This window comes from Dipodomys ordii, unplaced genomic scaffold (assembly GCF_000151885.1).
Source record: "Dipodomys ordii isolate 6190 unplaced genomic scaffold, Dord_2.0 Scaffold52, whole genome shotgun sequence".
NCBI lineage: Eukaryota > Metazoa > Chordata > Mammalia > Rodentia > Heteromyidae > Dipodomys > Dipodomys ordii.
The window spans coordinates 2,749,795-2,774,152 of NW_012267268.1; positions in this window are offsets into that span (position 1 = coordinate 2,749,795).

A 24,358-nucleotide genomic window follows, 5' to 3' on the forward strand; every position below is an offset into this window, starting at 1 on the left:
TAAGATGATTTCTTTGTTGTTTTGTATGTCCCTCCCCCATAGTATAACCCCTGTTTTCACTATATTTGATGTTGGTATAAATTGTGGAGGGGAAGCGTAAAAACAAATTGTTTGAATAGGGATACAGGTGGACCCATTGCAACAATGAGATGTACAAGACTTTATGTAGAAAAATGAACTTTACAACTTTGGTGGGGAGGGAGGGAGAAGGGAGGGTAGGGATGGTAAGGGGAAACAAAGGAGGAGGCAACAATGCTTAATAAGAAATGTACTCATTACCTTTCTCATGTAATTGTAACCTCTCTGTATAGTATTTTCACAATAAAAAACTTATATATATATATATATATATATATATATATATATATATATATATATAAGAACTGACCAAGCCTAGAGCAAAATCCACTCACTATCTATGACAATTTTCAAAATCAGGTAATTCTCACTACAAGTGAAACTAATCGAGATATTAGAAAAGTCAATAAGAGAATTTAATCCATTAGGAATTTAAGAAAAAGCCAGGTGCCTGAAATACATTCCTGTTATCCTGATATTCCTAAGGCTGATATTCAGAGGATCATAGTTCAAAGTCTCCCAGACAGAAAAATCCATAAGACTCCATCTCCAGAATAACCTGTAAAAAGTATTATGCCCCCAATGGTAGTGTACCAGTTTTACAAGTGCAAGGCTTTAAGATTAAATCCTTTACCATTCATATACATATGTACACAAACACATGCACATATGTTTCCTTTCAACTACATACATATGTTTATTTTTCTTTATGCTTAATTTCTATTCATTTTCCTGAGAGTTTGATACAATCCCAAAATGAAAATATCCACAAAACAATAGTGCCTATATGACTATGTACTTGGTAATATGAACAATGTCATCCCATTGAGAATCTACAAAAAAGTTAGAAGCAGTACTGAGAGTCTTAAACAAAAAATATGTAAGTTGGACAACTTGCAGCTCACACCTATAAACCTAGATACACAGGATGCTAATATGTGTGCATCGAGGTTTGAAGCCTACCTGGGCAGGAAAGTCTGTGAAACTTTTATCTCTAAGTAATACCAACAAAACAAATCAAATTAAAAAAAACTGGATCTGAGCCGGGCGCTGGTGGCTCACGCCTGTAATCCTAGCTACTCAGGAGGCTGAGATCTGAGGATCGCGGTTCAAAGCCAGCCAGGGCAGGAGAGACCGTGAGACTCCTATCTCCAATAAACCACCAGAAAACCGGAAGTGGCGCTGTAGCTCAAGTGGTAGAGCGCTTGCCTTGAGCTGAAGAGCTGAGGGACAGCACCCAGGCCCAGAGTTCAAGCCCCAGGACTGACAAAAAAAAAAAAAACAACAACTGGATCTGGAGCTATGGCTCAAGTAGAATAATAGCCTGGAGCAAAGAAAAAGTCAGAGACAGCACCCAGGCCCCCAGTTGAAGCCCCAAGAAAGAAAGAAGAAAAAAGAAAAGAGAAAGAAGGAAGGAAGGAAGCAAGCAAGGAAGGAAGCAAGCAAGGCAGGCAGGAAGGCAGGCAGGTAGAAAGGAAGGCAGAAAGGAAGGAAGGGAGAAAGAAAGGAGAGAGAGAAAGAAAGAGAGAGAGAGGGAGGGAGGGAGAAAAGAAAGAAAGAAAGAAAGAATGAAAGAAAGGAAGGAAGGAGAAAGAAAGAAAGAAGGAAGGAAGGAAGGCAGGCAAGAAAGCAGGCGGAAAGGAAGGAAGGGAGAGAAAGAGGAGAGAGAGAAAGGAAGAACGAGGGAGGGAGGAAAGAAAGAGAGAGAGAAAGAGAGAGAAAGGAAGGAAGGAAGGAAGGAAGGAAGGAAGGAAGGGAGAAAGAAAGGGAAGAAAGGGAAGGGAGAAAGGGAGGAAGGGAGGGAGGGAGGAAGGAAGGAAGGAAGGAAGGAAAGGAAGAAAGAGAGAGGGAAGGAGGAAACAAAGAAAGAAAAAAGAAAGAAAGAAAGGAAGGAAGGTAGGAAGGAATGAAGGTAGGAAGACCACTGGACAAAGTAGAGTGAGATAAAGCAGTCAGGCATTAAGTACCAAGCGGTGCAGGCAGCCCTCACTGCAGACTGTCCTTTCATAGTCCTTCAATCTCTCACCAGATTTTTTATGAGCATTTCTTCACCTCTTGCTTTGTGTGTACATTATGCAGCTAGGTCTACAATGATGCTTGCATCTGTCACATATGTTTGAAGCTGTAAAGATTTCTTATTTTCTAACTGGCACACTCTTAAGTATTTTCAAGGCATTTACATTGTTTTGTTATTATAAATAATCTAAAAATGGTATAAAGTGTAAGAGAATATGTTTACAGGCTATATGAACACACCACACCATCAACTAAAAGGAACTTAAACATCTCCACAATTTGGTATCATTGATGACTTTGAAATTATTTCTGCATAAATACTTTGGGAAAACTGTATGTAAAGTTCTCTTCTTAGAGCAAAAGTATTTTTTTATTGCATAATGGATAGGACTTTTGAAACCCTTGTATAAATCTCCTATTACATTTTGGTCATTTGCTTTGTAAAAAAATGTTTCCTTAATCTGTAATCATGAGATTTATAGCTGTCACTAAAGAAGCAGAACACCAGGTCCATACATTTGCAGATTTTTACTAAATCTACTAATAAGGAAAAAGCACGGAAACAATATATGATCTTGATTTTTGAGAACATTTGCCTTATTGTTATTTTATACAAGCCATGAAAGAAAAGAGGGCAAGACGACATTTCATTGAAAAGCTGAGAAAGTGAAAGCTAGCCCTGAGTATCTTCATTGATAGTTATCTAGCCAACAGAAGAGGAAGAAGTTAGGCATCTTCCAGTTGAGAAATAACTAGGTGGTGTTAATACATCTTAGTTAAAAAGATGTTTCACACATTCATAGAGATAAATTTATTTACTTCTTCTTGATCTTGGAAATGGGAACTTTGAGAATATCTATCTAGTAGGTCTGGCTAAAGCCTACAATATAGCATTTTTAACAAGTATCACATGAAAGTTTTAGACAATTTGATGTTACTTTTGAATTTTAATGCAAGCCCCCCCGCTTAAATACTGATTTATGAAATACACAGAGTATTGAGTCAGGAGGTCATAACCTCATGTATATGGGTCCAATAGGTGACTCACACATGTCAAGGCTCTTGAAGTATGACAGCAAGCTCTGGTGACACCATAAAGTGCAAAGTTGCAAACTTGAGATCCTGGCCAAGGAAACAACCCTTCTCTCCTTCTATCCAGGAGTTGACAAGGTCATGATTAATTTCCTCATTTAAAAGATTGCATGAGAGCCAGAAACAGTTGCTCACAGCTGTAATTCTAAAAACTTGGAAGGCAGAGATTAGGAAGATTACAGTTAAGGCCAGACTGGATAAAAAGTCTGTAAAACTATCATCTCAACCTATAAAACCAAGATGTGAGAAAGAGCACTGGTGGCTCACGCCTGTAATCCTAATTACTCAGGAGACTGAGATCTGAGGATTGTGGTTCAAAGCCAGCATGGGCAAGGAAGTCTATGAGAAACTTACCTCCAATTAACTACCAGAAAACTGGAAGTGGCACAGTGGCTCAAGTGGTAGAGTGCTTGCCTCAAGCTGAAGAGCTCAGGGACAGGGCCTAGGCCCAGAGTTCAAGCCCCATGACTGATCAAAAAAAATGTATAGTGCATGACTACGAACCCAGCTATACAGAAAACATAGATAGGAGGATTGTGACCCAGATCATCAGGAGCAAAAAAAAAGTAAGACCCCCATCTCAAAGCTAACTAAAGAAAAAAGGGCTCTGTTATGTCCTAAGTGGTTGAGTGCCTGCCTAAGGTAGAGTGCCTGCGCTAAGGTCCTGAGTTCAAACTTTAGTATTGTCAAAAAGCAAACACAGGGATTGTGTGAGAGGTAGTCTAACATATCTAGGGTGGGAAATGCCTCTGGAAGGCCAGATTTCAACTTCTGTGTAGACATTAGATTCAAGTAGATTTTGGGAAAAAGAAAGAGGAGGTTATAGTTTGATTTCAGGCTTCCACCATTTTATTACCTTAATTTATAGGCAATGAAGAACCACGGAAGTCTTGTTTTCCAAACAAGGACACATATAGTTGTAGTCTCTAACTTGGCAATTGAATTTCCAATTAAAGAGGTAATTTGTTGTACTGGAATAGGCACCAGTTTCAATGACAAAGCCTCCCATTTGTGTTCCAGTTGTGCCACTTATTTCTTAATTTAATGAAGACATTCTATTTAATTTCTATAAGCTTTCCTTCCCTTCTTCATAAAATGAGCACTATAGCCTAATTGTGAGAACCTTAGAAATACAACAAAGAGGCTATATAGCTTTTAAAAGGGTGTACAGATACATTGGTTTAGAGTTTTCAGTCACAGAAGAGAGAAAGAAGTCTCAGAAATGCTTCTGAAGTCTGGTGTAATTGTTCAAGGAAAAGAGGGTGGAACTAATATTTGCATAACAACCTGGCTAATAGCATAATTTGGGAGGTTAAAGAGGATGAACAAACTCCTCTGGGACTTCTGCCTTCCACTGTGCAGGCAACACAGAAAATAATCTAGAATAAAAGACAAGCAGTTCCTGTTTCCTTTGAGAGATCCTTTCCACAGGGCCATGAGGAAATTTCAGTGTTGGTTCATAGTATAAAATCACTAATGCCTGTCTTCAGGCTACTGTGGGCATCTCAGAATTAAAAATCTCCACAGCAATATTGCACAGACATTCAGATCATGTCCTATAAATTCATTTAATAAAAGAGGCACCAAAAATTTGCAGGCAGCCTAGCAGAAAATTTGTAAGGGATTTGAGTGCAAAGAGCTGTTATGCACCCTTTCAAGATTTAAGCTATGTCCATCTACCCTTGATAAGGTAAGCTTTTTTGTTTGGTTATTTTGTTGTTGGTGGTTGGTTGGTTTTTGTGGAGGATAGGGGTCTTCCTTCATTGCCATCACACCTTTTCTCCTTTGCTGTCCAAAGGTCCAGCCAGTGCATCCCTGCATAATATCTAGACCAGATTCACAGTATAGCAAGGAGCAGGGTAAAAGAGCTGGATTGGTTCCATGTCCATGAATCATTCCTCCTGTCTTAGAGTATTAGAATTCCAGGTGAAGAAGGCAATAATGACAGGTAGCATTTATTTGCATCCTGGCACAGGATGCTTTCCAGATCTCTAACAGCTTGAGTATGACTAAATAAGAAGTGAAAGTGCATTGTGTCAAGGGATATCTGTGTGTACTACTCTACAAATCTATCTATAGCTGGAGCCAGACTCTGAGGTCTCTGACAGACAGCTGAGAACAGATGGATCCCTGCAGGGGTGGCTCCACTCTGGCATCCAGCCAGTTTATCAGTGAGTAGCAGAAACCTGGTTAAAACACTCTGTTTTTGAGTCAGCTATTTCAGCATCCAATTTCTGTGGGAGATATAAATGATAAGACTCAGACACTAGTTGTATTTTGAGTGGCCTAGAATTTTGAGGCTAACGATGAAAGGGAAATGGTCCTTATAGTGTGCACTTTCCAGCCTACCTCATGAATGCCCTTTCCTTCTTGTCCAAACTCAACATGATTTTTTTTCAATTTCCCTTTCCTTCAGAACAAGAGACTGTGCGACACTTTAGTGAATGTTTTCTAAAGGTGGATAATCTTCACACTGTGATATTTTGAATTTTTATAACAGATATCACTCAGAGGTGAATCATAAATATAGCTGTTTTCTCGAGTGGAAGTATAGTCAGGAACTGGTGGCTCCCACCTATAACCCTGAGAATCAAGGTTCGAAGCCAGCCTGGGTAAGGTTTTGAGACTCTTATCTCCATGAAAAAGCCAGAAGTGGAGCTGTAGCTCAAGTAGTAGAACACTAGCCTTGAGCAATAAAGCTCAGGGACTATACCCAGGCCTAAGTTCAAGCCCCAGGAACAACATCAAAAAAATTAAAATAAAATAGTAGCAACTATGAACTTGTTATGTAAATTATGGCTGGCTTTCAACGCTGTGGAGAAAAGCAAGAAAGACATCTTCTGTGTGCCACTATTGACAGGATATAGTTGAATTATTAATCTTTCTAGCAAAATTTCATGATAATTTCTACTACAACCATTTTACATTTAAAAAGCTGAGGCTAAGAGAAGACAAATTTCTAGCTCACAGTTATATGCCTGTGCTGATGTTTTCTCCATCAGTATCATGGACATATCAACATTCTGAAAGCATGTTAATTCCAGTAGATATGGGTAAAAAAGCAGGGAGATTTGTTCTGTCATAGGCCTCTTAAAATCTTCCTTGTCTGTTTAGGAAAGAACTGGGAGTATGAAAAAAAATTAAAGCACAGAAAGAAAATGATAACCATAAAAAGTTATATTAGCACAAACTAACAAATATTACAATTGCTCTGCTGTCTAACAATTAATCCACATGTCTGCAGTTAGAATCTGTGGGGACAATTTTAGCTCTTTCACTGGACTTTTTAAAACTTCAGTATTATCAGACGTTAACATTTCATGCTTCTTAATTTTTCAAAATGGAAATAAGTACAGTATCAAAACTCCCAAAACTATAAAGTAAAATTCAGTATTAATAATAATTACTTAATATACTCATTACCTGGCTTATGAAACTATAACTCCTCTGCACATCACCTTTATAATGACAAAAATATATGTTAAATAATATTTATTCATTATTATACATGATGATGTTTGATGATGATAAGTTGTTATTCTTAATGTGAATGTAGTTTTGAAGTTCTTGTTAGAGGTATTATTTTTTTCAGTTTGTGTAAAATGTAGGACCCATTAAACATAATGGAATTACTGGATTGTTCAACATTTCTCTTAGAAACTACTGTGTAACCTTTGTACAGTGATAGATTTTTTTGACTAAAAGAAAAATTCAGTTCCCTGCCAAACACTATCAGGTTTTGTTAATACTGTTTAGTTGATTTATAGTGAATGGTAACTTCACAGTTTTAATTGGCATTTATTCTGCATCAAATGTATCTCAAAATAGGCATTCAATATACCAGAACTGCCCCATATTGTAATTATGTATATGATCCTGATTATGCTCATATTTGATTCAAGAGCTTATAAAAACCCTAAATGTTAACATTATTATGAAAATTAAAATCCTCAATAACTGAAGCAGTATGCCACTGCTTTCAGCCCTCCTAAGCAATGACAAGCAAGCTTACAAAACACTGTTCATAGTTGAATTTTCTCTAGCCTTCAAGCTGCTCTCTTCTCCCTCTGTTGCACTTGACAAGAAAATGAGTTCATCTGAACACAGCAAGAGGAGACTCTGCTACTTCACTCCCAATGTCAGTTAAGCAGGAAGGCACTTGAAAATGTGGGCATTGACATTCACACATATGCCTTCAACCCATATTTATGCCTTTGAATTGTCTGCAAAACCATTTTCCAGCAATATTAATGAAACATCAATCAAGAATAAATTGGGACCTTTCCAGTTACAGAGACTATGATGTATTGGTTGCTTGGCCATAACAGATATTTGTGCACTAGCTGGCTGTATTCACTGGGGTCACAAGGAAGAAAGAAGTCTCACTGATTCTGCCTATCACTTTCCTCTTGAACCATGACAATGTTCAAATGTTCTGGGAACATTGACTTCAAACATCATCCTGAAGGACATGCTTGACATTGTTCAGCCATATACTCCAGAAAAAGAGGATTCAGACACCTGCATTCTTAACTACTTAAAATGTCTACAGAGAGAGGGGGCCAAGACAAAAAGATGAGAGGATAAGGACAAAACTGGGAGAAAGTCAGGACAGATGTTACTGAGCTGAAATATAGTTACTTGAGCCCATAAGCCACCAAGAGGAAAGTCTTGCTCCTTCCTCTTTAATTTCAGAGAAGAGGCAAAGAAAGTTCTGTGATCGAGAACTTTGGATATGCAAAGGTAGATAGAATGGATTAATAACAATGCGTCTTCTATTTTTTAATCTAAAAACAAATTCTTGGAGAATGTATTTGTTTCATTGTTTATTTTGATGCCAGTAGTAGTGCTTGAATTTGTGGCCTCGTATGTTCCCTTGGCTTTTTTATTTGAGTCTAGTACTCTACTGATTAAAACATTCCTCCCTCCACTTCTGTCTTGATGCTGGGTAATTGGAAATAAGAATTTCATGAATTTTTCTGCACAAACAGGCTTCCAAGGTGCTCCTCCAATCTCAACTTCCTGAGTAGCCAGGATTACAGTTAAGAGCCAACAATACCTGACTTGGAAAATATATTGTACACCTAGAGAATGCATCTACCCATAAGGTACAGATATTAACAATGAAATAAGAAAAATAATACTAGCAATAAGAAATGTCGTTCAAAAAATAAATACCAGGGATTCGGTTCTTGAAAGTATAGAGGTGAGATCAAGAGGAGGGTATTAGATCAATGAAGAAAGAAAGGGGGGAAATGTGCCATACAATCCAATGTATATTCTACAAAATTAAGAAAACTAAGAAAAGATGTGGGGTTGGGAGGGATAATGTATGAATGATGAAAAGTATGACATTGATCACTATTTCTTGCATTCCTAGCCTACTTTGTTAATAGCAATTCCTTAGTAATACTGTTAAAATTAATAAATAAAACAAAATTGAAAAAATGAAAAGTAGAGGGACTGGTTCTAAGATGATCCCTTTTTTCTCTTGATTCTTGGAAAAAAAAGAGATCACAAAGAACAATGAATAAAGAGTTTTCCAAGGTCTATAGTTCTGTCAAGGATAGGCTAAGATACTAGCTAAAAATGAGAGCATGTAAGCTTACAGAAGGCAAGGCTGAGGGGTCAAATGTGATCAATGGGATTTATTTCCTTAGTATTTCTTTTACCACTGTTCAGGAAAAGAAGTAGGGATCCAGGTGTTTAGTAGCAGGAGCATGAGGCATTATTTTATGAGTATATGATATTTAAGTACAAGTGAGTTCTATAGAACTTGAAGTGGATTCCAGGACAGAAATGTATGAAATTAAAGATCATAGTCAGGAAAGGATAATTACAAGCTAGTGGTTACTCTGCATTTCAAGAGCTAAACTCTCAGAGAAATTCTGAAGAGAAGAATTCCAGAAGAGAAGAATCATCAACGTTACATAAGTCAAAACATGAGGCAGTCCAGGATATTCACCCACTGAAAGCTTTCTATCATTTGATGAGGAAGTTCTTGAGTAATGGAGATATCTTCCATATATTCTTATAAACTATGGAAAAAGCAGATAAAGTGAGCTTCAGAGAAGACTATCATTCATTGAGCTGATGTGTGATAAACTATCCAGAGGAAAAAAAAGTAAGTGAAATAAATTACCCATACAGTACAGGCAGGTTCACTTGTGTCCCAGATTAAATGCACTCTGCCTTGTCACCAAGGTTATTGGGCATCCAGATTGTGCCACATGAGCACTGTAACCTCACAAGTCACTTTGCCTCTAAGACTCAATTTCTTAACTCATTAGGGCAGATTCCGGAAGTGATCTCATTTATGGTGGCTCTGTGAGTTTTGCAGCCAGTGTGTGAAGATGCCCAGCCATGGCAGGCCCCAACTTGGCACATTTAGAGTCATTTTGATGCTTGCCTAGCACAGTCCTTCCTTGGGGACCTGACTGTTCCATGCTCAGGACTAGGTGGTCACCTCGGCCTGCACCAACACTTCCCTGGGAAGAAAAATTCCACTTCCCTGAGGTTTTGGTAGTAGTTCTGAAAAAGTATTGGCCCAGTATTTTAAGTCACTGGTATTTCTAAAAGAAGAAAAAATTTCACCTTTTTTTCAAAACATTAATGTCATCTCCTTCCTCTTCCACTCATTCTAGATTATCAAGAAAAACTTGAAATTATTTAAATCCACTTACGCAGCATTATAGAAGATACCAACACGATATTGGCAAAGAAATGGTCCCTTACCAGAGAACCAGATAAATACAGTAAGAAATGATGAGGCACAGCCCCTGAAAAGCTGGATAACAAGACAGAAACTACCAAATAATTCTCAGTCCTAACTCCATATTAATAGACTTAAGTCTCCAATTAAACAACATAGATAAAAGCAAGCTCCATCCAGCTGGTGTCATCAAGAGACACAGATTTCATACAAAACCAAGCATATTCTGAAAGTGAAAGGCTAAAATAAAATCTATCAAACAAACACCCCCCATAAACAGACCAGAATTGCAATATTAATATCAGATGAAATAGACTTCAAATTAAAATTAGTGAGACAAAGAAGGACATTACATACTAATAAAGGGCACTCTCATACAAGAGACTATAACAATATGAAATATCTATACACCAAATGCCAGAGCACTCAACTTTATCAAACAAATACTACTTACCCTAAAACACACAAAGATTTAGACACACTAATTGTTGGTGACTTTAGCACATCACTACCACCTCTGGATAGATCAACCCAGAAAAAACTCTACAGAGAAACCTCACAACTAAATAATTGCATTGATCAACAAGACTTAAGAGACATCTACAGCATATTTCACCCAGCAGTATGACATGAAGCATTCCTCAAAATTGATCACAGTTTAGGCCAAAAAGCAAATCTGTACAATTTCAGGAATAGTGAAATTATTCCCTGCATTCTGTCAGGCCACAATGGAATAAAATTAGAGCTCAACACCAAAAGCCACCATAGAGAATTCTTTAACTCAAGCAGACTGAAAAATACATTGTTGAATTACCAGTGAGTTACTGACTAGATCAAAATGGAAATTCAAACCTTTATGGAATTTAACAAAAATGAAAACACAAAATACCAGCTCCTCTGAGATTCAGCAAAGGCAGTAATCAGAGGAAAATTTATAGCTGTACCTAAATCAACTAATTGGAGAAATCTCAAATAAACAACTTAATGATACATGTTAAGCCCCTTTAGAAAGAGGAACAAGCCAAACCCCAAACCAGTAGATGGAAAAACATAATCAAAATTAAGTCAGAAATAAATGAATCAGAACCCCTCCCTCCAAAACAGAAATACTCAGCAAAGTGAGTTAGTTTTGTGAAAAAAATAAGAAAATAGAAAAACCCTTAGCAAATTTGACCAGAAAAAAGAAGTAAATACATCCAAATAAATAAAATTAGAGGTGAGAATGAGAATATCACAACAGAAACAAGCAAGATCCAGAGCATTACAAGGTAATCCTTTGTAAACCTATATGCTAACAAATTGGAGAATCTAAAGGAAATGGAAGAATTCCTAGCAAGTATTGATGTGGGAAAACTAAACCAGGATGAGTTAAATAAATTAAATAGGTGCATAACAAGTAATGAAATAGAAATAGCAACAAAAGACCTTCCATCCAAGAAAAGCACAGAACCAGATGGATTTACAAACTGAATAAGGCCTATAAAGAAGAACTTATTCCAATACTCCTCAAACTATTCAATGAAATTGAAAGGAAAAGATCACTACTGAACTCATTTTATGAAGCCAGCAAGACCTTCATACCAAAACCAGCTAGGGACATACCAAAGAAAGAACTATAGACTCAGCACTTTGATGAACACCAATGCAAAACTTCTCAATAAAATCTGGACAACTGCATTCAAAAAATAACCCAAAGAAAAATCCTTATGACCACCAAACTGGAATAATTCCAGGGATGCAATGCTGGTTCAACATATGCAAGTGAGTTAATGTACTTCAAGACATCAACAGGGTCAATGGCAAGAACCACACAATCATCTCAATAGATGCAGAAACAACATTTGAGAATATAGAGCATTACATTTTGATAAAAGTTCTGGAAAATTTAGCAATCCATGGAACATTCCTCAATATAATAAAGGCTGTATATGGGAAACCTACATTCAGCATTATGCTTAAAGGTGAAAAGCTAAAGCCATTTCCTCTAAAATCAGGAAAGAGACAAGAAGGTCTGCTCTTCCCACGCCTCTTGAATGTAATATTCCTAGTCAGAGCAAACGGCAAGAGACAAACATAAAGGAAATCCAATTAGGGAAAGAAGTAAAACTCTTCCTCTTTACTGATAACAGTATCCTATACTTAAAGATTCCTCTCCCAAGTTACTTGACTTTATCCAAAACTATGGCAAAGTAGTGCAGTGTAAAATTAACCCACAAAAATTAGTAGCTTTTCTGTATGCCAACAATGAGAAGAATGAGGCTCAAATCAGAAAAACAACATTTTTGGAATAGCTTCAAAACAAAAAGATACCAGGGAATTAACTTAACCAAAGATGTAAAGAATGTCTATCATGAAAACTTTAAAAACCTGAACAAGGAAATTAAAACAGATTTGTGGAAGTGGAAATACCACCTATGCTCCTGGATTTGGAAGGATTAACATTATGAAAATAGCAATACTGCCCAAAGCTATCTAAAAATTCAATGTGGTAACCATTAAAATCAAAACAACATTCTTCAATGATGCAGAAGAAACAATCCAAAAATTGTATGGAATGATAGAAGAATAGAAAAAACAATCCTTAGCAGTAAGAAAAGTGCTGGAGGAATATCCTTACCAATCTTCAAATTCTATTAAAAAGCCATAGTACTGGTACTGGCACAAGAATTGGCATGAGGACCAATGGAATAGAATTGAAGACCCAAAAATGAATCCACAAATTGATAGCCTTGTAATATTTGATAAGGGAGCCAATAACAAAGAATAGAAGAAAGACAGTCTCTACAACAAATGGTGCTGGAAGAATTGGCTATACATATGAAGAAAACTGACGCTAGATCCTTGTATATCACGCTATACCAGAATCAAATCCAAATGGATCAAAGATCTCAGCGTAATATTTTCAGGGATAGGAAAAACACTAAGGGTCCTTAGCACAGGTCAAAACTTCTTAAATAAAGATCCAAAATCACAACAAATCAAAAACTAGATAAATGGGATTGCATCCAACTAAAGAGTTTCTGCATGGCAAAGGACATAGCTAGCAAGATAAATAGAAATCCAAAAAAATGGGAGATCTTTACTAGTTATGCATCAGACAACTAAAATACCTAAAATATACTCTGAGCTCCAAAATTAAACCTCCTAACAATAAATCCTCAAAGAAACAACCCAATTAGCAAATGGATTAAAGACTTAAAGAGAGACTTCCCTGAGGAAGATATAAGAATGGCCACTAGAGACATGAAGAAATGTTTAACATCTCTAGTCATAAATGAAATGAAAATCAAAACAACGTTGAGATTCCACCTCAGCCCAGTCAGAGGGGTCATTATCAAGAAAATTATCAATAACAGATGTTGGTGGAGATGTGGCCAAAAGGGAACACTACTACATTATTGGTAGGAATATAAACTTGTTCAACCACAATGGAAAAGCATTATAAAGGTTTCTGAAAAAGACTAAATATACAGCTTCCCTATGACTCAGAAATCCCACTCTTGGGCATCTATCCAATTGATCACAAACCAGGCTACACTAAAGCCTTCAGCATGATCATGTTCTTTGCAGCATTGTTTACTATAGCCAAGATATGGAATCAACCAAGATGTTCCTCCTCAGTGGACAAATGGTATATATTTACAATGGAATTCTATTCTTTCATCAGAAAGAATGGCATTGCTCCATTCATAAAGAAATGGAAATATTTGCAATAGCTAGTATATGTCTGAGACAAGTAGAAAAGATCAGATAAGTTGATGTTAGGTGAAATGAACCCCAAGATAAGGATTCAAATTTTTTTTTCTTTCATACGATTGTTTCTAACATATTTATAAGATGATTTCTTTGTTGCTTTGTATGTCCCTCCCCCACGGTATAACCCCTGTTTTCACTGTATTTTATGTCGGTATAATTTGTGGAGGGGAAGGGAAAAAACAAATCATTTAATTATGGATACAGGTGGACCCATTGCAACAATGAGATGTATGAGTCCTTATGTCGAAAAATGAACTTTACAACTTTGGCTGAGAAGGGGGTATTGGGGGGGGGGAGTTGGGAAGAGATGGTAAGGGGAATCAAAGGAGGAGGCAACAATGCTTGATAAGAAATGTACTCATTTTCTTGCCCATGCAATTGTAACTCCTCTGTACGGTATTTTCACAATAAAAAAAGAAATGGAAAAACTTGGAAAAAATTATACTAAATGAAGTAAGCCAGACCCAAAGAAATGTAGGCTGTATGGTTTCCCTCATTTGAAATAGCTAAAATGTACCTATAAATCTACAAGTAAACCCAATGAATAGTAAAAACACTAATAATTACCATTGGACATGATTAATTAGCATCAGTATAAACATTCATACAGTGAGTATGAATGAGGATATTTCTAAGGGAGGATGCTAGCCTACTACAGACTTTAATAAGAGCTATTGTAGCCATTGAGCAAGATTTGATATTTTATTAGAATAGATTGGTGCTTTTTCTAGCATTTAGTATGTGACAATTGACATGATCAATATGACATGTTCAAGCCCTAAGATAAAAAACAATACCCATTGATGTCTGTTGTTTTTTGTTTCAGGGTTAGGTGAAGGTATTTGACTATTATGACACTCAACATACACACTGTTTTAATGATGAAACATTGTTCATTGAAATTAGATACAAGTGCAAATAAGTAAAATTAGATGCAAGTGAAAGACAGGGCTGGGAACACACAGGGACCTGACTTTAAGTTGAAAGTTTAAGCATTTGGTAGTTCTAGGTTGCAGGACCCGCACCAAGAAGACCACCGAGAGTCAGACTCTACAGCTGTTTTAAGGTTTTATTTAAACGGGCTGCAGCTGGGGCCTCATCCTACACTCCGATACAGCGGAGCCCAGGAGGAGAGCCCCAAGCTAAGGATTTGCACATCTTATAAAGGCACACAATTAGGTGGTTTAGCACTACCTGTAGCTCTGCTCTGAAACAAGCAACAAATGGTCACTGCCTCAAGTACTTTAACCCTTCATTTGGAATGATTAGAATTAAGATAAATAAATAGCAAACAGATAGATTATAGATAGCAGTAGCTAAATACTATATATGAGATATATTTGTATCTAGGATGCAAACATAAGGTTCATTTTTTGGTTCAACTCTTTAGTTTTTTTAATTTAATTTTAATTTTAGTTTTATTGTGAAGGGGATATACAGAGGGGTTGCAGTTACACAAGTAAGGTAGTGAGTACATTTCTTGTGGAACTTGTTACCCCCTCCCCCATTTTTCTCCCACTTTCCCTCCCAACCCCCTGCCCAAAGTTGTACAGATCATTTCCAACATATTGTCTTGTGAGTATTACTGTTGCATTGGTTCCCCCTTTGTCCTTTATCTCACCAATTTTTGTTCCCTTTCCCTTGCCGACTTCAGATAAATGTATGTCAACGCTTTAGTTTTTGAAGACAATATATTATGTTAGGATACTTTCCAACTTAATATTATCATTTTTTAAAAAATATTTTTAAAAATATTGTAAAGGGCTGGGAAGGTGGCTCAGTGGTAGAGCGCTTGCCTTACATGCATGAGGCCCTGGGTTCGATTCCTCAGCACCACATAATCAGAAAAAGCTGGAAGTGGCGCTGTGGCTCAAGTGGTAGAGTGCTAGCCTTGAGCTGAAGAGGTTCGGGGCAGCGCCCAGGCCCAGAGTTCAGGCCCCATGACTGGCCAAATATATATATATATATATATATATATATATATATATATATATATATATATATATATATATATAGTGAAGGTGATAAATTGTAAAGGTGTTTACAGTTTCATGAGCCCAGTAATTAGTACATTTCCTTTTGAACAGCATCCCCGCCTCCCTCATTCTCTTCTAGTTTTTCCCCTCCAGACTCCCCTCCCCACAAAGTTATATATATATATTCATTATATATATTCAAAGTTATATAATTCATTTCCAACATAGTGTGTAGGTTTCACTGCTGACTTAGTTCACCCTTTGTCCCACCATTTCTGCTCTCCTTCACCTCCCAATCAGATAAACTTATACACAAGAAAAAGGGTACAGAAATATAAAACAGCAACAGAAGGGGAGAAAAAACAAAGAAAAATGGAAAGCTGAAAGTAAAGGGAAAAAAGAACCACACATAATTTAATAAAAATCCTCTTCCATTTCTTGGAGTTCATTTCAATAAGCATTATTTTATACGGTCTTATGCACAAAGCTCAGATCTCAGCCTCCTAGGATTACAGGTGTGAGTCACTGATGCCCAACAACATGGTACTTTTTCTTAATTAGTTGGGGAAGATGAAACCATTTCTGGGGCTTCAACTTCCACCTTCCTAACTTTCTGACTCATATTCTACATATTTAGAATAACATACCAGAGGTTTTTTAACTGTGAAGTATATCATTCCAGTGATGACCATAAGTTAGATCAATGGAGCTAGTGAATCACTGATAGGTTACTGGGGTCTCAATTACAAATATTATTTCTCCTTTGCATGTTTCTACTTTCACTAGTGCTATGATAGTATGTTGAATTCATGTCAGCTACAATTTTATGCCCAATAGCCCTCAAACCCTCAAAATACCAGTCTACTCTCCTTTCTTCAGTAGCTAAGTATTTATATAAATGTCCACAGATTCTTTTTTGAAAGAAGTAGAGTAAATTAATGTCATATGTGTCTCACAGTTGATAGGATACAGGTTTAGTAGACAAGGGTTATAGACCTGAACAATTAGTTATTATTTTCTTTTGATCCTTCTCTTTATTCTTAAGAACCAGCAATCATTTGTTGATTACCTTTCTGTTTCAACATAGATTCTCCAAAGAAAGAGAACCAATAGATTGTGCTTATAGAAACAAATTTCTTTACCAAAAAATTGTATATGTGATCACAGAAGTTAATGCATCCCAAATTTGCAACGGGGTGGCAGGTTGGGGATTCATTTAGTTTGAGCAACTGTACAAAGAAACAACAAAATGATTATCATCTCGTTAAAAATTAGTTATTTTCTTATTTTACTCAATATAGAACATTTATCTTTCAGGTAACTATTATTTCATGTATTGCTGTCAAAATAAAAACACAGCTAAAATAGAATTTATTCTGTACATTATGGACTCAGATTTTAGAGAGATAGCATATTTGTGTGTGCATTTCCATAGAGATGATATATAAACCATAAAAATAAAGCTTTATATTTCATTCATCTTCATGAAATTTTCTAAAAAATATTCATATTATACATCAGAAAGAAACAGTAGAAAGTATTTTCAATATGCATAAAAATCATTCCTATCCTCTAATTAAGCATGATCCAAATAACAAAATAAAATTTCATGTATTTCTTTTTGCCTTTTTTCTCTTCCTTGAAATTTCAAATCTGAACCTTGGTCTAAAAAGAAATTCTGCAGAGAATCTATCAGATTTTCTAAAAATGACTATAGTTAGAAATATAGGCAGTATATCTAAGATGGATCACCAGTCTCATTCTACAAATAGAAGAATGTGTTTGGAAGTACCAGTATCAAAATGGTTTGTTTAATTTTCTTCTTATTTCTCACATTTTGTTTGCATCAGTTAGTTGCACAAAATATTTCAAGTCGATATGTTCCATATAACAAACAAGGTACCTTGAACAGACACACACAGTTCCTCTCCCTCATCCTCCCTTCCCTTTTCCCAGACCAATCTCAAGAAGCTTATTGGTTGAGATTGTGATAAAAAGTGGTTCCATTTCACACATGCACAAAAGTATTTTGATCTTATTTATTTCCATTTACCCATTTCATTCACCCTCCCTCCTTGCACCGATACTCACCACAGGGCAAGGCCCATTTTCCATTCCTGTCACTGATTTGTAAGTGTATATTAATTTTTCAAGTGGGTTTCACTGTGGTATCTTAATGCATACCTATACAGCACCTTAATCAAATTGACCCCTTGCTTACTCTCACTTTCCCCATCTTGCCCACCCAGTATTATCAACAGCTTTCAATTATAGCATCTTAATTCACAGATGCAATGTGTTGCAATATTGTTTCCTCCTTAATATTCTCTTTTCCTCTGGTTTCCCATTCATCCTCTTAGAAAGTCCTATTATTTATTACATGTATGTAGTCTCTATTGTATGGATATATGAGCCTACAGGTATTTGTGTACATATTAGGTCTAGAATCTCCATATCAGCTAAAATATTTGACCTTTGCTCTTCAGACCCTCGCTAACTTTACATGATGATCTCCAGTTACATCATCTTATGAACAAATGACATAATTTCACTTGTTTAGGACTCCCAAAAAGTTTAAACTATGAAATGGTTTAAAAAACAGTGAAATTCGCCCTTTCCTGTGCCCTTTTAAGGTTGACCCGTGTCGTAAGAGGCTAACACAGAAGGGTAAATGAAATCTCCATAAAACCCAGAGATGAGGCAATAAAACTCCTCTTTGGATCCTGTCTGGAGTTACAACTGAAAAAAAATAAATAAATAAAAAACAGTGAAATTACTTTGCAGAATGTTATAAGATATATAGAGGAATGTGTATATATTAATACATATTGTCTAAATTTATAAAGTATATACACCAACTTGATTTCTAACATAGGTCTTTGAATGTTAACAATATATGGACACATTCATTAAGTGTAAGAAATGTGCAAGTGTAGTGTGGAATATTTATGAAAGGGAAGATGAATATGCTTAGAAGCATGGGGGGTATGAGAAATCATAATGGTTTTCAGTTGTTCTGTAAAGCTAAATCTATTCTAAAGATCTGAAGTTGATGATTTTAAAAAATAATAAATGCTAGAGTAATGTGGTTTCTTTTGCATTCTGTAATCAACCATGAAATCTCCAGAGCTTGATAAAAATCTACCTTCTCAAAGGAGTTAATAAAGACAGGCACTGAAGAACAATGTGTACATAGTATCACAAACCAAATCTTGATTGAATTTTATAAAGCACTAAGGAATATTACCTTATCCTAAGTAATTCAAAATAAATATTTGACAAGCGTTTCTGCACTAATCAGTTACTGAACATTTAGTTATTTTTCATTCAATTCTTGTTTCTAGGATTTATGAATTGTTATCCTAACAAATAACAAATGAGAATGATGAATTCCAGCCGTATTAAAGTAGTCTCCTGAATTAAACAAGGTAAAACATTTTTAAGACAAACTCTGAATGTTGTACTATATAATTACACTTTTAAAATAAAAACTATGCTTTTTTCATATTTAAGATGTGCATGCTTAACAAAAATAATGTGATTTTGTTTTTAAAAACTGATCTCACTCTGATTTTTATGTAGTACAAATATTAATTGTGAATATGCCTATATTTTTGTCCATTATAAACGTTGTGTTCAAAATTGTTATGTCTTCTTTTTAATGTATTATTTAGTATAAAATAATGTGAGAATAAGTACATAATTCATCATAATAATTATAAACTTTCAAGTCTTAAGTACCCCTTAGCGATATCTATACCCAGTCAATGTGATGGGACACAATAGTAATTCTAGCACTCCAGAGACCAAGATCAGAAGATTCCAAGTTTGAGCATCAGGGCTACATGGCAAGATCCTATTTTTTAAAAAAAACACAAAATAAGAAAACATGAGAAAACCTTCAGAAGCCAATCTGAAGAATATAGACTACAGGATTTCAACTGTATTAACACATTGAAAATATTCAGTAGTTAAAAATCATCAGTGGTTGTCAGTGGTTTAAAGAAGAAAAAATAATTAAGTAGAGCACAGTGTACTTTGAAGGCAGTGAAAGTACAAGGGTAAATATAAATATAGATATGTGTGCATATACACACTATTATATATGTTTCCATAATCCATTAAGGCACCATATATAGTTGCTGATTTCAGTGCTCTTATTGTCCTCTGCTGCAGTGTAATTACCTCCTATAAAGCTTCTTTTGTGATACATCATCTTTAGTCTTACATCTATTTATGCTGTGGCATGTAGCTACAGTTAATTCACCCATCTAAGATATCACTGTCGCCTCAAAATTATGGATCCTGCAGGATTTTTTTTGTGTTCAAAAGGTTACTGTTTGAAGGTTTTGCTACTAGGAATGAGACCTATTGTACATTAAGGCACAGGTCTACTTGAAGAATTTCTCTAGTGAATATAGAGAGAGCAGGAGTAAGGAAGTGGGGATAGTTATACAATATTCATCCACTTTTACAGGTAATGTTTTCTAAAATCAAATTCTTTATTAGTACAACTAAAAGAATTAACAATATATTTGATAAAATTCAATAAAGATACCTTTCAACTGTGTGTAAGTTACCTTATTTAACCTATAAACACAAAATATTCCCTTATCCTGCAGTTAAATTGTTTTCCTAATAACTGATGTATTATTGTATGCACTTGTAATGCATTCATCCACATTTTTCTCTCTTGTGAAATATCTGCTTTTGTTTTGCCTAAATTCAGAGCTGGATCATTTATTATACACAGATTTGAAGACATGGTTTCTCTTAGCGCAATACTTTTTTTTCAGAATCCATTTTTATCAAAATGCATACTTCAAATTAAAAAAAATGAAATAGAAGCCTCACAATCTTCAAAGCAAACCAATCTCAATAGCAGAAATCGTCAAATGGAATTTACAGGTACTTGCATTACTTTCCCTAAGGATGGCACTCAGGGAGAGAGAACGACCTCTCTTGTTGGGTTCTGAAAAGACATCCACCATGGAAATCCTAAGCTATTGCTTCTGTTGCTTCCAGATGGATTTGATCTGTGAATATGACCCAATTACTTATTTTATGGTGCTGCTTAGCGGTCAGTGGCCATCCCTGCGTTTGTTTAATCCATCCTCAGTGCAGACTATTAGGAGCCAGGTGTTAGGCATTGATGTGCTTTATTATTTCCACACTTGCACATCTGTATACCGTGGGCTTTTTCGAAGTGGTATTACACATCTAAAACCATAAGGAGAGCAAACATCGGCTTCAGGAAGTCTTAAAAAGAATATCCAGCTCTGTGTGTATGCAAACTTCTCCTGTGAGAAAAGTTAGTGGGGAATGCAAGAGAAGAATGCAAGCAGTCTTGCATGTGAAGAGGGTCTTGTTTCCCTACGTGAATAATTTCCTGGAGCTCACAAAAAATACTTTTGTTGTTGTTCGTGGGACTTGAACTCTGGGCGTGGGTTCTGTTCCTCAGCTCTTCAGCTCAAAGTTCTAACGCTTGACCACAGCGCCACTTTCAGTTTTCTAGTGGTTTATTGAAGATATGAGTCTCAAGGACTTTCCTGCCCCTGCTGTCTTTGAAGTCTTTGAATGGTAATCCTCTCAGCCTCTTGAGTAGATAGGATTACAGGCGTGAGCAATCGGTGCCCAGCAGCACAATACTTTTGAGTTTGGTTCATTACGTTTTATTGCCAAGGAGCATTCAATCATATACATATAAAGCAATTTGTTAGTGTATTTACCTAAACAATTTTAAGCCATTAAGAATGAAGCTGCAAATAAATGCCTTTTTTTTTTTTTTTTGCCGGTTGTGGGGCCTGAACTCTGGGCCTGGGCACTGTCCTTCAGCTCTTCAGCTCAAGGCTAGTGCTCTTTCACTTGAGCCACAGCACCACTTCCAGCTTTTTCTGCTTATGTGGTGCTAAGGAATCGAACCCAGGGCCTCATGCATGTAAGGCAAGTACTCTACCACTAAGCCACCTTCCCGCCTCCCCAAAATGCTTTTTAAATAAGTATCCTTCACCTGAACATGGTTCTCTCTCTTTTCTTAGATAAATAACTAAGAATGAATTTGAGTGATCATAAGGCAAGTAAATTTTAACATTTAAAGAGATTATTAGGCTTTAAAAGTCATTCCATGATTTTACACTCTCACTAGTAATAGATATGTGTTGCATTTGCATCAATACTTCCTAACTGATGATGTCACTCTTTCATTTTTCAAACATTCTAGTGAACTTGTAGCCTTTCATTGTGGGTTTAGGTTATATTTTAGAGCAACTAATGATGCTTTGCATCTTTCTTTGAGATTAAAGGTCATTTCTACATCCTCTGGGTGAAATGTTCAAAGATATTTTTTACAAATTTAGACTTGTAGCCAGTACATTTTTATTATTGAATATATACATATATTTCAAATGAAAGCCACTTTTCAAATATATAACCATCCAGTAGCTATTGTTTTCACCTTGTGACCTGAAATTTTATTGACAATATTTTGGAACACCACAAAATATTGATTAAATGGAATGTAACCTACACTGTTTATAATCAGTTTTCTTTTGGATCTAAGAAGTTCTTGTCAAATTCAAAGTTTTGAATATTTTCTACTGTCTTTTCTTTAAGAAAAAAATATATTTTAATGTGAATGCCATGTTTTGAGTTATGACAGTTTGTTATATGGAGTAAAGTTAGGGTTGATATTTCTCAAGTGGCCATACCCTATTTTGTTGAGATTTTGAGAAGCCTGTGTGTTATTTCTCACTTTACTATGTCAAATTAATGATCTTTGACATAATAATGGTAGGAAATAGGTACACATTCAAAATTTGAATTTTGATATAGGGTACTATTCATTCAGAAAATGTTGATAAGTAGGCATCAAGTTGCAAGTAAAATGCTGGTGAGTAGGCAGCAAGTTCCAAGTAATAGGCTGATACTCTTGTTTACTATATTGCTCAACTAAGCCATTCAGGAGGCTCAGTGTATTAACTAAAATTTTGATTTATGACAGCAGAACTATGGGTCTAGTAGAAGGAAGTTGGACAATTGAGGTTTGCCCTTGAAAGGAAATATTGAAACGGTGGCCCTTCAATGTCTCTTTGCTTCCTGGTCTGCAAGGAACAGGTGTCTTGAGCAGGCACAGACTCAAAGTGATGGGGCCTAGTGACATGGATGAAAACTTCTAAGAGCATGAGCCAAAATATACCTGTTCTCGGGGCTGGGAAGATGGCTCAGTGGTAGAGCGCATGCCTTGCATGCCTGAGGCCCTGGGTTCGATTCTTCAGCACCACATAAGCAAAAAGAAAAAAGCCGTAAGTGGTGCTGTGGCTCAAGTGGTAGAGCGTTAGCCTTGAGCTGAAGAGCTGAGGGACAGCGCTCAGGCCCAGAGTTCAGGCCCCACAACCGGACCCCAAAAAAGAATATATACCTGTTCTCATTTTACATTGATATCTCATTGATTATTTCCACCAATGGAAATCTAAATATTATGAGCAGAATTATTGGATATTACAATCATTAATTTTCTGTTGACTACCTATTAATGTTTATTTTCAATAGCTACCTAAGTCTTTGGCTGAGTTTTTCAGTAGGTTTAGGTGTTCATTACTACTCTGTTTAATAGTTCTTTATAAACACCGGATACACGTACTCATTAGATGTGTAGTGAGTGAATATTTTCTTTCACTTCTGGCCTCCCTTCTACATTCTTATTGATATTTGTTACACTCACATACACACAAGCACACCTCAAGAGTACTAATACATGGATATGAATGAAAAACCATTAATAGTTCTGAAAAACCTGTAAATATTGATCTAGATTTTTTCATGCACTTTTCATATTATATATTCAGGAAGATTTAATTTACTCAATATTTTAAAGCAAGCCTGAGGTAATGATATTTATGAAAGATTTATTTTTCCTTTGCTAAGGGATCATGATAGACAATAAACTTGTCATCATCTTTGCTTGGATAGTTTCTTTCTTTGAAATTGTTATAAGAAACCTAAGGGAACTCTCATCCATAATCAAAATCAACAGTTTTCTCCTCAGTGTTCTCAAGATAAAACACCTTGTTCACTTTTTTTTTACAAAACAAGCCAGACTTGCAAACTAGCTTTTCAATCATGATCCTCCTTCTCTAGAATAAGCAGACTAAATTCATGATCATTTTATTTGTGAGTTCTCAAAAAATTTTCCCTGTTGATATTCATACATGCATGGTGGGTCATTTGATATCATCCTTACTTATTTAGTATTACCAGTATAAGTTAGGAAAAAAAATAAACTTCAATATTTCTCTCAAAAGGTTTGTAAGGTTTTTCACCTACAGATAATATTGAATAGGATTTATTATTTTATCAAAACAAACTTATGCTTTTGAGTGATCTAAAGGGCAGAGACACTGAAGTCATGAGAATACCTTGTTATAACAATATGTCACCAAATATTATTGTTTTGGACAGACTCAGTGGTTTATTCATGTATGCATAACTATTTAGGAGATGAAAATTGAGAGGACAACCGTTTGAAACCATCCTGGGCAAAAGTTCAGGAGCCCTCATTACAACCAAAAGGCTGACTATGGGGGCATGCACCTGTTAACCTAGCTATACAAAAATAAAATAGGATGCTAGAGATTTAGGCCAATTTTAACATTAACATCTCTCTCTCTCTCTCCCCCTCCCTCTCCCTCTCCCTCTTTCTCTCTCTCTCTCTCTCTCTCTGAAAATGAAA